Source organism: Eretmochelys imbricata, chromosome 2 (assembly GCF_965152235.1).
Source record: "Eretmochelys imbricata isolate rEreImb1 chromosome 2, rEreImb1.hap1, whole genome shotgun sequence".
NCBI classification, from domain to species: domain Eukaryota; kingdom Metazoa; phylum Chordata; order Testudines; family Cheloniidae; genus Eretmochelys; species Eretmochelys imbricata.
The window spans coordinates 173,694,414-173,709,674 of record NC_135573.1 but is presented as its reverse complement, the minus strand read 5'-3'; positions in this window follow the sequence as shown (position 1 = coordinate 173,709,674).

Genomic DNA, 15,261 nt, shown 5'->3' with positions numbered 1-15,261 from the left:
GCAGATATCGGGGTGATTGAAGTCCCCCATGAGAACCAGGGCCTATGATCTAGTAACTTCTGTTAGTTGCCTGAAGAAAGCCTCATTTACCTCATCCCCCTGGTCTGGTGGTCTATAGCAGATTCCCACCACGACATCACCCTTGTTGCTCACACTTCTAAACTTAATCCAGAGACTCTCAGGTTTTTCTGCAGTTTTGATCTCTGAGCAGTCAGACTGCTCTCTTACATACAATGCAACTCCCACACCTTTTCTGCCCTGCCTGTCCTTCCTGAACAGTTTATATCCATCCACGACAGTACTCCAGTCATGTGAGTTATCCCACCAAGTCTCTGTTATTCCAATCACATCATAATTCCTTGACTGTGCCAGGACTTCCATTTCTCCCTGCTTGTTTCCCAGGCTTCTTGCATTTGTGTATAGGCACTTAAGATAACTTGCCGATCGTCCTGTTTTCTTAGTATGAGGCAATAGTCCTCCCCTCTTGCACTCTCCTGCTCATGCTTCTTCTTGGTATCCCACTTACCTCAGGGCTTTGGTCTTCTTCCCCCATGTACCTAGTTTAAAGCCCTCCTCACCTGGTTAGCCAGCCTCCTTGTGAAGATGCTCTTCCCTCTCTTTGTTAGGTGGAGCCCGTCTTTGCTAGCAATCCTTCTTCTTGGAACACCATCACATGGTCAAAGAATCCAAAGCCTCCTCTCTGACACCTGCGTAGCTATTCATTGACTTCCACGATTCGACGGTCTCTACCTGGGCCTTTTCCTTCCACAGGGAGGATGGACAAGAACACCACTTGCTCCTCAAACTCCTTTATCCTTCTTCCCAGAGCCATGTAGTCTGCAGTGATCTGCTCAAGGTCATTCTTGGCAGTATCACTGTTATAGTGAATTGTCTCTTGTCATCTCCAATGTGTCTTCTGGGACATAATTTCATTTAAGGCTAGTTTCTGATGTATGGTCTTACTCCACAAGTAGACCCATTCATTTCAATGGGACTATTTGTGGAGTTAGATGCTGTTCAAGGGTATCAGAATCTGGCCCTTATTATTTAGGTACATGGCTAACAATGGTTCTTGTGAAGATATAGCTTTTGAAAGGTTTGTATATGGCATTCTTATTTGGGAACCAAAATTTATTTTTTTAAAAGTTCTTCAGTATTCTTCATTAACGGTCCAACACATTATGAGCTAAAGTCTATTCTTAGTTACTCATGCAACCCCACTAAAATCCAGTGAGGCTGTATGGACAGTTTGCAACAGTGATATTGCATAAGACTGTAGAATATTTTAGCATATTGTTGCAGTTTTATAAGTGAAATCTGATGAATTTCCATATATATTTTACATTGTAGACTTCTACATAAATCTTAGATAATATTGTAAATTCAGGGATAGATTTATATGGTCTATATCCCTCTTGCACCAGTAAATGTAAGAAAAAGTATGTGCTATCCATGGCCTGTAGCCTTAACATAGATTTTAAACAAAGCATGAGCCATCTGCAGTGCACTGTAGGGTTTCACATGATTAACAGTTACATGTTGCTTCTGGGTCATTCCATATATTTCAGCACTCAACTAAAATTAAGCACAGCAGATCTCAGAATGCCTTTTGTTTGTATTTATAACTGGCCAGGATGCCAGGTATTCATAGGAAAGATGTATTGTAAATCTCCGGTTGCAGACTCTGGTTAACTGAAGTAGAATGAATTATAATGTCACAAGGCTGCTGTACTTCACTCAATATGTAGTTGAAATCAGATTGGAACAAATTAAACATTGACATGAAGAATTATTTCATTTTCAAAGCTTTTGTTGCACAAGTACATTATGCTACTGTGTGCTGTGCAATAACAGATTTATTCTAACTACCCAGCTCAGAAGTGGAGAGGCGAGCCTAGCACACACTAACTGGAGTTGTGCAAAAGGTTGGATGCCAGGATTCTTTTTTCTGAGCTACTAAAAACTAAATAGTTGAGGGAAAATAACTTGTTTCCCCTCATCTGCAGTAAAATTCCCCTCTGAAATTACCTAGGTACTCAGTAACACCTCCTGTTGCAACGTTCGATGAAGACGTGTACTTACCAAAATGTAGTTCAGTTCTCAGGGAATTTTCTAAATGTATAAAGTCCTGTAACCAAGATCAAGTTCTAAGAAGAGTTCACAATATTTTTTGGTTGAGTTTGTGAGTTGATTACTCTTGATACCTTAAGGTTATTGTTATAGCAAGAATCATAAAAAAAGAATATAAAAAGTTTTGTACTAGACAAAACCATTGGTCTATCATTCAACAAATTGGCCAACACATTTCTTCAGAAGGCAATCCCTTTCTCCGTTCTTTATCTACATAATTGGGAAGTGCTGTATATGGGTGAGAACAAATTCCTTCTTTATTCCTTTGGTGATTGGTTTTTGCCCTGACCAATAAGGGATGTTTAAACTTATCATTATGTTGCATAATTAAAGATGCCTTCCTGCCAACTTACCTTAACTCCAGATCTTTTTTAACACGATTTCTTATATCAGGAGCCCCACCCCCTGAACCAGCTGGCTGTGTCTCTACCATTTCCCTTTTAAGGCCTTCCTTAAAACACACTTCTACACTACTGCCTGTAAGCATGTGGGACTCACCCCTGTGGTGTCTCCTGCTGGTGTCATGGGAATTAGCTCTACTTCCAGCCTTGGAGCACCCTTTGAAGGCCAGTGTCCCGCTTATGCCGCGCGTGTCCCTCCCGGATCCGGTGCCCCTTGTACACCAGGGTGCTGCCCCCTGACAGTAACCCCTCACTTGCAGGGTCTCCCCTCCCCAGGGAACCCCAACCCCCTATCCCTACCTTGCCTCAGTCGTAGGCTATTGCCAGTCACCAGCTAGCCCCTGCGCCCTGGGGCAGACTGCAGTATAAGCCACTCATCACAGGCAAGGTTGGGTTTGGACCTGCTGCCTCTGTCTAACCTTGGGCTGTCCCCTGCAACCCCAGTATCTGTTGGCCCTAATACTAGGCCGCAGCCTGGGGCTTTCCTGGCTAGCACTCCCCCAGCTCCTCAGGCCCTTCCCCAGCCCTGCTCCAATCTAGGTACTCTGCTTAGGTCCCTGCAGCCAGGTCCCTCCCTCTCAGAAGCTAGAACGCGTTTCCTGAGTTTCAGCCCAGCAGCTGAGTCTGTTTGGGACCAAGGTTCCTCCCCCACTCTGAACTCTAGGGTACAGATGTGGGGACTTGCATGAAAAACCTCCTAAGCTTATCTTTACCAGCTTAGGTCAAAACTTCCCCAAGGTACAAAATATTCCACCCGTTGTCCTTGGACTGGCCGCTACCACCACCAAACTAATACTGGTTACTGGGGAAGAGCTGTTTGGACGCGTCTTTCCCCCCAAAATACTTCCCAAAACCTTGCACCCCACTTCCTGGACAAGGTTTGGTAAAAAGCCTCACCAATTTGCCTAGGTGACTACAGACCCAGACCCTTGGATCTTAAGAACAATGAACAATCCTCCCAACACTTGCACCCCCCCCTTTCCTGGGAAATGTTGGATAAAGAAGCCTCACCAATTTGCATAGGTGACCACAGACCCAAACCCTTGGATCTGAGAACAATGAAAAAGCATTCAGTTTTTTACAAGAAGACTTTTAATAAAAAATAGAAGTAAATAGAAATAAAGAAATCCCCCCTGTAAAATCAGGATGGTAGATATCTTACAGGGTAATTAGATTCAAAAACATAGAGAACCCCTCTAGGCAAAACCTTAAGTTACAAAAAAGATACACAGACAGAAATAGTTATTCTATTCAGCACAATTCTTTTCTCAGCCATTTAAAGAAATCATAATCTAACACTTACCTAGCTAGATTACTTACTAAAAGTTCTAAGACTCCATTCCTGGTCTATCCCTGGCCAAGAAGACCAGCATACAGACAGACACAGACCCTTTGTTTCTCTCCCTCCTCCCAGCTTTTGAAAGTATCTTGTCTCCTCATTGGTCATTTTGGTCAGGTGCCAGCGAGGTTACCTTTAGCTTCTTAACCCTTTACAGGTGAGAGGAGCTTTCCCCTGGCTAGGAGGGATTTCAAAGGGGTTTACCCTTCCCTTTATATTTATGACAGGGCAGCTGAGTCTGTTTGGGGCATGGCCACAGCTGAGGCTGCCTCCCAATCAGCCCAGCTTTCCCCCCCTGCCCTGGCCCTCTCCCAGGGCCCTGCTACACTGCCTTTTAGAGAAAAGTTCTTACAAACTACAAGCTTTAAAATCTTTAACAAAAATTCCAATCAAAAACTGTGTAATGAACAAGATGCACGCTGCAGTCTGGTAAACTTCACTGAGGTTGACTTTCATGTCTGCAGAGGGCCAGCACAAAATTCTATGCACAACTTAAACTCCCAAAAAAGGGTTTAAAGAGAATTATGTTGTGCATGGACTTTCTGAATTTCACCATTTGATTACATTGCTCATGTTGCTTCTCATTCCCGCCTCTTACCTTTGTACTTTCTCTCTCTAAAGAGTAAGCTCTTCTGAGCAAAATGACTTCATCTTGATATCTACTTGTAAAATACCTATTGTAATACAATGTTGGCACTGCACATGTGTAATTGTTATTAACTTCCATAAGCGCCTCTGAACTCTCACTTTCTTGAGTTTCGTTTGTTACACGTTAGATTCAAAACATGTACAGTTCACATTCAAGAAAGATAATTTCATCATTCTACCCCAGATTGTTTTTTCCTTTAATATTTACTGGCACATGAGTGTTTTAGATATTTAAACTTTAATCTTCCTACTGGCAAGTTGAGTAATCAGGAAAAAATACTTGGTTAACATTGTTCCTAGCAAAGGGCAAAAAAAGTATTATGACTAACTTGTGATTTTTGTTGTTGTTGGGAGTTTGTTTGGGTTTTTTTTTTTTTTTGGAGGGGCATTTGTAATTTTCTTGGCTACTTTGCTGATGAACATTAAATTGGCGATTCAATCAGAACAGCAAGCATTTATTGTTAACTAACTTCATACACTGAAAGTCTTTGTTTACCTTCCGATTCTGTCTGAAAAGATGATGCCAAAACTGGCTGTTTCACTGGGGCAAATTCAAAATTCTATTACAACTGTAAATCATCTATATGTCACTTTCAATATGTCTCCCCACAAATGATTGTAGAAATGAGTCAGAGAAATATAAATTCCATAGTGCATTTTTTTTTCTTTTTTGCTCAATCCAAATTCAACCTTGAGATGAGTTTTCTTTTATGGACATCAAAATGTTCAGGGTCTTTGCTCTATAACTTTTTGTCATTTGGAAAAAAAAAATTAATGCAGTACTGGGTCATGATATTAAAGAAGGGATTCTATTACCCTGGAAGTAGCACTGCATGGGACTACAAAGATGATATGTCTGAAGAATGAATGACAGAAGAAAGGGGAAACCAGTTATGTTCATTCTCAATGGAAAAGACAAGATTGCAGTGACCTTGGGGGGTGGGAGGGAGGGGCATTGAAATTATAATAGATTAATAAAACAATTATGAGTCATGAGTCAACCTGTTAAAACTTGTTGCCTTTATTTAAGTGCAGTTGACCACAGGCTTCTACAAATGAGATCACAATATGCCATAAGAACTGGGAGCAACAAGCATTTGAAAAATGCATTCATTGGTTCTGCTCCTGGCTCTGCCCCTGACTTGCTTGTGAACTCAGGGATGTCATCCCATTCTTCCTTAGCTTGGATATGGGGATAATGACACTTGCCTTCCTTTGTAAAGAACTATTGGTTCAATGGATGAACCATATTATAAGAGGGCCATTATTATATCATTATTCCTCCAAATAAACTTCCCTGTTCCAAGAAAGTCTGGCTAGCACTGTAATGTAATTTGAAGAAGCAGTACTCTCTTCTGGAGGATTCTGGGAATTCTATGATGCTCCTCTTTGGCCACCTTGTGACTCTGGAGTACGTGGGGGGGATTTTAATTTGCTTCGATTCAAAATAATTATGAACTTGTTCAAAAATGGGACCTTCACTTTTGTAATACACAAGCCTGTTTGTGTGTCCATTCATAAAAATTAAATTCTTAAATTCAGCTGATTTTACCAGCTGTTTTCATTAAAATGCAACTATAATCTACAAGTACTGTATATGCTGCTGTACAGTGAAAGCAGTCTTGATGGGTTGACCTGTTTTTCTTTTTAATTATTAACCATGCTATACTAGCTATGGGGCATTAGAGAGATTTTTAAGGAGGAATTGGTCAATGGGGACTGGTTTCATTCCTCATGCCGAGCAATAATAGAAACAATATTTCTATGATTTTATTTGCACTGGGCTTGGTTGAAGAGTGGTATGTTTTTATTCTCTGTTTTTTTCCGCTAAGGTTTCATTCACATAAATCTAAAGAATGGCATCAAGCCTTTATTTTATGGTTTCTTCCTCCCCTTCCAAAAACATTGTTTTGGATTTTGCAGTTTTAGATGTGCTTCAATTATTCTGTTCCCCTGATTCTACATGCAGGCGATGGTTATAGATGCTGTGGCTAATTAACAATCTAAGCGCACAAAATGTATCCTTGAAAACAAGGTCTGGCACAGTACTAATTGAACATTCTGATTGCTCATTAAATGCAGTAGTTTCTCTGGAAGTATGGTAGCACTGACAGACACTCATTGTTTTACCTCCTATTTCCTCCCACCCCAACCCCCTTACCATTTTTGTTGGCTAATTTTTTTTCTCCTCTTCCACAGGCATCAGATAAAGATGGCCTTATTTTTCTCATAATCTGTTCTCCTGTCACACCTCGTCTTCTCCTCAGCTTCTTTTTTAGTGCAATGCTCACTCACTAGCTTTGTTAGTGGCACTTCCTTAGGGGGCCTAGCAAGAGTATTCATTCAGCATTCCAGCTGATATGCTGCTTTAAGAGGGTGTCCCTTGTGACCTGCTTGGCCTCCACTGTTCTAGAAAGTCGGTGGTCCCAAAATCACTCATTCTGCACCTATTGCATAGCAAAGTAATATACTCCTACCACAAAGGGCCAACTGCAAAGTAAATCTTCCCATTTTTGCTTCGATAATGTTGCCTCAACGTAAGAAAAATTCCATATACTCCCCTAGATATCATATGTTTGAGCAACATAATTTTTGAAGGCAATGGAAATATTTTTGAGGGGAACCCACCGTATCTGCTTTTATGAGTCACTTTTCAGCCCTCAAATTGATCTATGCTTTTATTTGTTGAAATACCTGCCCTTAAAGATTGAGCAAAAAAATTGAATTAATGGCGAAGTTGTTTGGACACTAATGAAAAGAATTTTCTAGACCTTGCTATCCTCACCTTTTCTGTCTGTTGCCTTTAGAGTGCTGGTTTCTTAGGAAAAGAATGATCTTCATTTTATGCCCAAATGTACCTCGCATAAATTAGGTGTTGCTTTTGAAAGTTATTTGCCTTAGAAAGGTCTGCAGTATAATACTGAGATTATTTATGCCAAGAGAAATTAATGCCATCTAAACTTGAATCTTCCTACACTACTGTTATGCTTGTGCCCTTAAGTATGAATCTTGGTCCCATGTTTGGGCTCTGATGACCTGAAAGCTACACCTATTACATTTGCTTGTTTATTCCTAAATCCACCAAAGCACTAATGCTTAACTAGCTTGCAAGAGGACTATTCATGTTCTTAAAGTTTAGCATTAACCTAAATGTTTAGTTGGATAAGGGCCTTACTTAATAAACACTGGGTCAAACTTATCCCTAGTTGTATAATTCTGTTGTCTTTAATGGAATTTCATCAAGAGTTAGTTTGGCCTGTTATTTTGGAGGTAATCCAAATTTTCCTACAAACCTTTCAAAAGATAACCAATAAAATCCTTTACATATGCCCTGGTAAGCAATTAACATGACCACAATATCTCTGTCAGTCCCTAGGTATTCCTTTTATAAACATATAGAGAATATCACAAATTACCTACCTGCAAATGTAAAATTGTAAATGTTAATACCATCCACTATGTATGAACATGTGATTTTTTTGTTCTTCTCCCCTTCCACCAAAATATTTTATTTTTATCTGCTGTTGTTAAACAGTTGTGTATTGTACTTCCGCCTGTCACTTTTCTTATATCTCATGAAGACAAAATACGATCAAGGACAGATGAAATGATAGACTCACCCCTGTATTCTGCCTTTTTGAATTCATTGTGAAGAGCTGGCTTAGCATCAATCTCTCAGTAATTAAAATCTGGTTAATAAATGGGGTAGTTCCTTTGCTTCCCATTTTAACACTCGATTTCGGATCCTCCAAAAACACTGGGGAACTGGCCTAGACAAATGACTGGGTTAGAGCCAATTTAGTCACTTTTAAGCATATGACTAAGCGATGAAATCTCTGGAAAACAGTGGAGTCATTAAAATAAGTTAACATTAAAAACCTACTAAAAATGGAAGATTGCCAGTTACTACATTTTTTCCTTTCATTTCTATTCAGAAGACGGTAAATACAATGATGGCAGGGCAGAAGAGAAAAGAAAAAAAGCAAATATCACTTGCTAAATATCAGACTTTGATCAGAATATGACCAGGTCTGATTAGAACCTGGCTAAACTTAGTTTCAGTCTCTTTTGTTAGAATTTCAGCCCATCTGGAGGGACATATGCTATAGAAATATTTGTCCAACCATTCAACCTTCACTTGAGCCAAGGGTGAAAAATAAACTTGTGAAGAAGAAAGGTATTTAAATTCTTAAAGGCACAGCAACCATTAGTTCAGCTGTCATGTCAGCACTGGCTTTATTAGTCTCCTAATGGTTTTGTATATTTTATTACATAGCTATTTGGTAATGTCTAATGTCTATGAAATCAGTCTCGTGTGCTTTTTATTTGCTGAAGTATGTTTGTTTATACAATATCTTTATTTTGTATTAGAATAGTTGGCAGTTACTTTTCTATACTGTTGTAGAGAGTTGGAAATAGCTAATTATTCTTCTGACACTCTGTGAGTGAGATTGAATGGGGTGATCAATAGTACTTCTGTAAACCTTTCTTGGAGCCAATACAATAGGGTGGGTAAATCTCTTTATTTGTGTCCATTTCAAACAGAGCTCAATAGACTTCAGGTGCTGGGATATAGGAATACTGATAACATCTAAACCTTAATTAGCACTTTTATCAGTAGACCTCAAAGCATTTTACAAAGGGGGTAAGCATCATTGCATACATTTTACAGAGGGGGAAACTGAGGCACAGAGGAAAACTGACTTGTCCAAGATCACCCAGCAGGCCAACAGCTGAGGCGGGAATAGAATCCAGGTTTCAGTGACCTTGAAGGGGGCTGGGGATCAGATCCAATGACTGTACTAGTCTGTTTTTGAATGTCAGGACTTTAAAGTGGAGTCCCAACTGCTCACAGCTTCATACTGTTGATTACCATTATCTGCCAAATAATCATAGTTTTTGATATATCTCAAGTAGTAGGTTTATCTCTTTAAAATGGCAAGTCTGGACCTTCAGGGCTTTTAGCTTTTTTTAGCATACACATTTATCAATCCTAAATTTTTATGCAATTGCATACTTGGTGTAGTGATACATTTAAAGAGAGTAGAAATAAATGCAGTGCTAGTCATCTCCTTTGTTTATGAGAAAATCCCTAAAGTTTTTTTTAAAAAGCTAAGCTTGCTTTTACACCTCTGAAACTCTACTAAAAGTGATAGTATTTTCGAGTCCTTTGGGCTCCTGTATCTTGTGACATTTACATAAGGAATAGTACAGTAGAGGGCTGCGTGCACAGAGTTTGAGTGTTTGCAAGAGCAAATATAAACTGATTAGTAGATTCTGATTATGCAAAATAAAGAGACAGCAATAATGTAGACTGTTGTATGTTTGCCTTATTTAAACCAAAATACACAGGGAGATAAAGAGGGTTCAGTGGTTACAGCCAGGTTCAATAAGGGCAATGCATTTGTGCAGCTACAGAGTACAACTCTCATACATCAAACATTTACAGCCAAATTCTCTGCTGCATAACTCAGTGATGTCAATGGAGTTATACTGGTAGCATACTTGCCCAATGGACACCCCCCCACACTCAAAATTTTAAATCTATTAAAAAAAATAGGACAGCTCTTCAGCTGGTATAAAATGGTGTAGCTCTGACTTCATTTTAGTTCATTAAAGATGGAAGAGAATCTTAAAACCCTTTCCAGAGATTATGTAAAGGTGTCTGGAACATATTAACATCAAAATAGCATTTCCTGTGATACTGTTTCTTGAATATTTAATTAAAATAAACAAACACAAATATATAAAACAAAATAACTTAACCTGAAATGGACTACCTAAACCCAGAAACATAGTCACAGAAAAACTGTTCTGACCCATCTCTGATAAATGATCTGGCACTTTTTCTAATGTACAGAGATCAGGGAATCTCTAAATGTATGGTATCTCTAGGATCGATTCCTTAAAAATCAATAGGCTTTTGATTTTTTCCATATGTACTTGAATTATTAGATGGTACACATATTCTTCTGTCATATAGGTAAGTGGTAGAAAACAGGAATATCAATACATCCTTAACATTCAGCATGCTAGCTAATATAATTCTAGAAGGTTTTGCACTTACGGCAAGCTGTATAATTATGAACTGTACTCCCAGAATGCCTTGTACTCATGCTATGTTTTATAGTGGAATTTTACTGCTAAATAACCTTTGTATGACCTCTGCTCTTTGTTTGTGTATAATTTGTCAGAAAGAAATATATTCTGTTGAGGCTTGCCAAATTTGAATAGTGCTAAGTAAGGCTGGTACAGTATGCTAGGGATGGTTGGTACAGATGTCATTGTACCTTGAAAATAGATAAGAAAAGGGGAGTGAGGTCTGTAATAATACAATGAAATTTCTATCTGTCCTAAACTAGGAGGGATATACATATGTGCAGAATTGAGCTCATATTTTGGAAGAGATTGAAACCGCAGCAAGACTGTTCTACAGTCTGGTAATGTATGAACCTCTTAGTGCTAATTTATCTGTGTTTAATAACTCAACTCAGTTTATCCAGCATCTTATCACTAAAGGAAGAGAACCTTCAATAACCAGTTTCTGTTATATGTGAATTACACAACTAACCTTCCCCCCATCCCAATCTCTGAGCTGGCTACTTTATCTTTTTCAAGTAAGCTCTCCTACATCAACGAGATATATCCAAATCCAAGCTGCTTTCCCCACTTTCCTTGTCACAAACTAGTAGTGGAATTTATCTTCTAAATATCTTGTTTACTTTCTACAAAGTATATTTTAAAAAATATGGCAACCCAAATTGGACCTTAACTTTCAAGCTGTACAGGTTAGTAAATATCCAATTAATAAATTCTGTAAGCATACATTTTATAGAACTATGTCAATTGTTTGACAAGATAGGAGGAAGGAAGCTATTTTTTCTTTTAAAGATTGACAAGAGAGTTAAACTGTTTTTATGGCAATAATAAAGGTTCTTACAAAATTTTTAGCTGTGAGAGCTGACATGATATAATGAAGATGAAAAATGTAGAATACTATTCTCTTGCAACAAGTCAACAGTATTCTTGAGAAGTAAACTGGTGCCCATTATAGATCGGTTGTGTTCAACATGGGTCATAGGAATGAAGCACAAAGCCTTTATTTTGCCATTGATATTAAACTGAGGACATACAGGTAGCTTCTAGGAAATGTGACTGTCCACCTACAATTATCAAAGGATTGTTAACATAAGAAAAGGTTATTAAAATCAATCAGAATTTGCTGCTGTGGGTCTGATGTTCACGCAAAGAAATTTGTTGTTGGAGGACAGTTGTTTGGAAAAGTTTAAAGGTAAACTGAATCTTTGATATGCCTTTCCTTCCTTGATTGTGACGTTTAGCATCTAATTTAAGCTTTATACGAACTATAAATGGATGTTTTCCACTAGACCTGTCAAATTGCTAATTAAAAATCTGGTATTCAATGAACTTAGGTCTTCTTTTGTTAGTGAATGATCCAAGAAGTGATCCTGACTTCTTGAAATGTATTCATTATTTGTAAGCTTTCACTCAGAGTTACATAGAATCATAGAACTGGAAGAGATCTTGAGAGGTCATATAGTCCAGTCTCCTGCACTCGTGGCAGGACTAAGTATTATCTAGACATTCCTTACAGGTGTTTGTCTAACCTGTTCTTAAAAATCTCCAACGCTGGAGATTCCACAGCCTCCCTAGGCAATTTATTCCAGTGCTTAACCACCCTGAGAGTTAGGAAGTTTTTACTAAGGTCCAACCTAAACCGCCCTTGCTGCAATTTAAGCCCATTTCTTCTTGTCCTATCCTCAGAGGTTAAGAACAACAACTTTTCTTCCTCCTCATTGAAACAACCTTTTACATACTTGAAAACTGTTATCATGTCCCTTCTCAGTCTTCTCTTTTCCAGACTAAACAAACCCAATTTTTTCAATCTTACCTCATAGGTCATGTTTTCTAGACCTTTAATCATTTTTGTCACTCTTCCCTGGTCTCTCTCCAATTTCCTTCCTGAAATGTGGCACCCAGAACTGGACACAATACTCCAGTTGACACCTAATCAGCGCAGAGTAGAGCGGAAGAATTACTTCTCGTGTCTTGCTTACAACACTCCTGCTAATTCATCCCAAAATGCTGTTCGCTTTTTTTGCAACAGTGTTACACTGTTGACTCATAGTTAGCTTGTGGTCCACTATGACCCCCAGCTTCCTTTCCGCAGTACTCCTGCTTAGGCAGTCATTTCCTATTTTGTATGTGTGCAACTGATTGTTCTTTCCCAAATGAAGTACTTTGCATTTGTCCTTATTGAATTTCATCCTATTTACTTTATCATTTCTCCAGTTTGTCCAGATCATTTTGAATCTGAATTTTAATCCTATTCTCCAAAATACTTGCAACCCCTCCCAGCTTGGTGTCATCCGCAAACTTTATAAGTGTACTCTGTATGCCATTATCTAAATCATTGATGAAGGTATTGAACAGAACCAGATCCAGAACTGATCCATGCAGGATCCCACTCATTATGCCCTTCCAGCATGACTGTGAACCACCAATAACTGCTCTCTGGGAACAGTTTTCCAACCAGTTTTGCACCCACCTTATAGTAGCTCCATCTAGGTTGCCTTTCCCTAGTTTGTTTATGAGAAGGTCATACAAGACAGTATAAAAAGCTTTACTAAAGTCAAGATAAACCTTCTGCTTCCCCCATCCACAAGACTTGTTATCCTGTCAAAGAAAACTATCAGGTCAGTTTGACATGATTTGTTTTTGACAAATCCATGCAGACGGTTACTTATCACCTTATTATCTTCTAGTTTGCAAATTGATTGCTTAATTATTTGCTCCATTATCTTTCCGGATACAGAAGTTAAACTGACTGGTCTGTAATTCCCCAAGTTGTCCTTATTTCCCTTTTTGTAGATGGGCACTATATTTTCCCTTTTTTTTCAGTCTTCTGGAATCTCTCCTGTCTTCCATGACTTTCCAAACATAATCGCTAATGGCTCAAATATCTCCTCAGTCAGCTCCTTGAGTATTCTAAGATGCATTTCATCAGGCCCTGGTGACTTGAAGACATCTAATTTGTCCAAGTAATTTTTAACTCGTTCTTTCTCTATTTCAGCCTCCTCTAATCCTACCTCATTTTCACTGGCATTCACTATGTTAGACGTCCAATCACCCCCAACCTTGTTGGTGAAAACCGAAACAAAGAAGTCATTAAGCACCTCTGCTATTTCCACATTTTCTGATATTATTTTTGCCCCTCATTGAGTAATGGGCCTACCCTGTCCTTGGTCTTCCTCTTGTTTCTAATGTATTTGTAGAATGTTTTTTGTTACCCTTTATATCTCCAGCTAGTTTGATCTTGTTTTGTGCTTTGGCCTTTCTAATTTTGTCCCTACATACTTGTGTTATTTATTTATATTCATCCTAGTTTCCACTTTTTTTAGGACTCTTTTTTTATTTTTAGATCATTGAAGATCTCCTGGTTAAGACAGGGTGCTGTCTTGCTGTACTGGCTGTCTTTCCTACACAGTGGGATAGTTTGCTCTTGTGCCCTTAGTAATGTCTCTTTGAAAAACTGCTAATTGTCTCCTATTGTTTTTCCCCTTAGACTTGCTTCCCATGGGATCTTACCTACCAACTCCCTGAGTTTGCTAAAATCTGCCTTCTTGAAATCCATTGTCTTTATTTTGCCGTTCTCCCTCCTATCATTCTTTAGAATCATGAACTCTGTCATTTCATGATCACTTTCACCCAAGCTGCCTTCCACTTGCAGATTCTCAACCAGTTCCTCCCTATCTGTCAAAATCAAATCTAGAACAGCCTTTCCCCTCATAGCTGTCTCCACCTTCTGAAATAAAAAATTGTCTCCAATACATACCAAGAATGTATTGGATAATCTGTGCCCTGCTGTGTTATTTTCCCAACAGATGTCTGGGTAGTTGAAGTCCCCCATCACCATCAAGTCCTGTGCTTTGGATGATTTTCTTAGTTGTTTAAAAAAAGCCTCATCCACCTCTTCTTCCTGGTTAGGTGGTCTGTAGTAGACCCCCTATCATGACATCACCCTTGTTTTTTACCCCCTTTATCCTTACCCAGAGACTTTCAACAAGTCTGTCTCCTATTTTCATCTCAACCTCAGTCCAAGTATATACTTTTTTAATACACAAGGCAACACCTCCTCCATTTTTTCCCTGCCTATCCTTCCTAAGCAAGCTATACCCTCCTAAACCAATATTCATGGGTATTATCCCACCAAGTCTCTGTGATGCCAACTATGTCATAGTTGTGTTTATTTACTAGCATTTTGAGTTCTTTCTGCTTATTCCCCATACTTCTTGCACTAATATGCAGACATCTAAGATACTGATTTGATTCCCCCCACCAGTTCTGTCTTGTCTCTCCTTTATCCCTGCTATAACAGCCCATACTCCCCGCAAATTTCAAACCTTCTCCCCGGTCTCCATGTTCTTGACTTACCTGTGGGCTTTGGTCACCTGCCCTCTTCAAACCTAGTTTAAAGCCCTCCTCACTAGGTTAGCCAGTCAGTGTCCAGATATGCTCTTCCCCTTCCTTGATAGGTGGACCCCATCTCTGCTTAGCAGTTCTTCTTCCTGGAACAGAATCCCATGGTCAAGGAAGCTGAAGCCCTCCTGGCAACAAAATCTTTGCAGCCAGGCATTCACCTCCAGGATGTATCTGTCTCTGCCTGGGCCCCTACCCTTGACTGGAAGGATCAAAGAGAACACCATCTGCCCTCCAAACTCC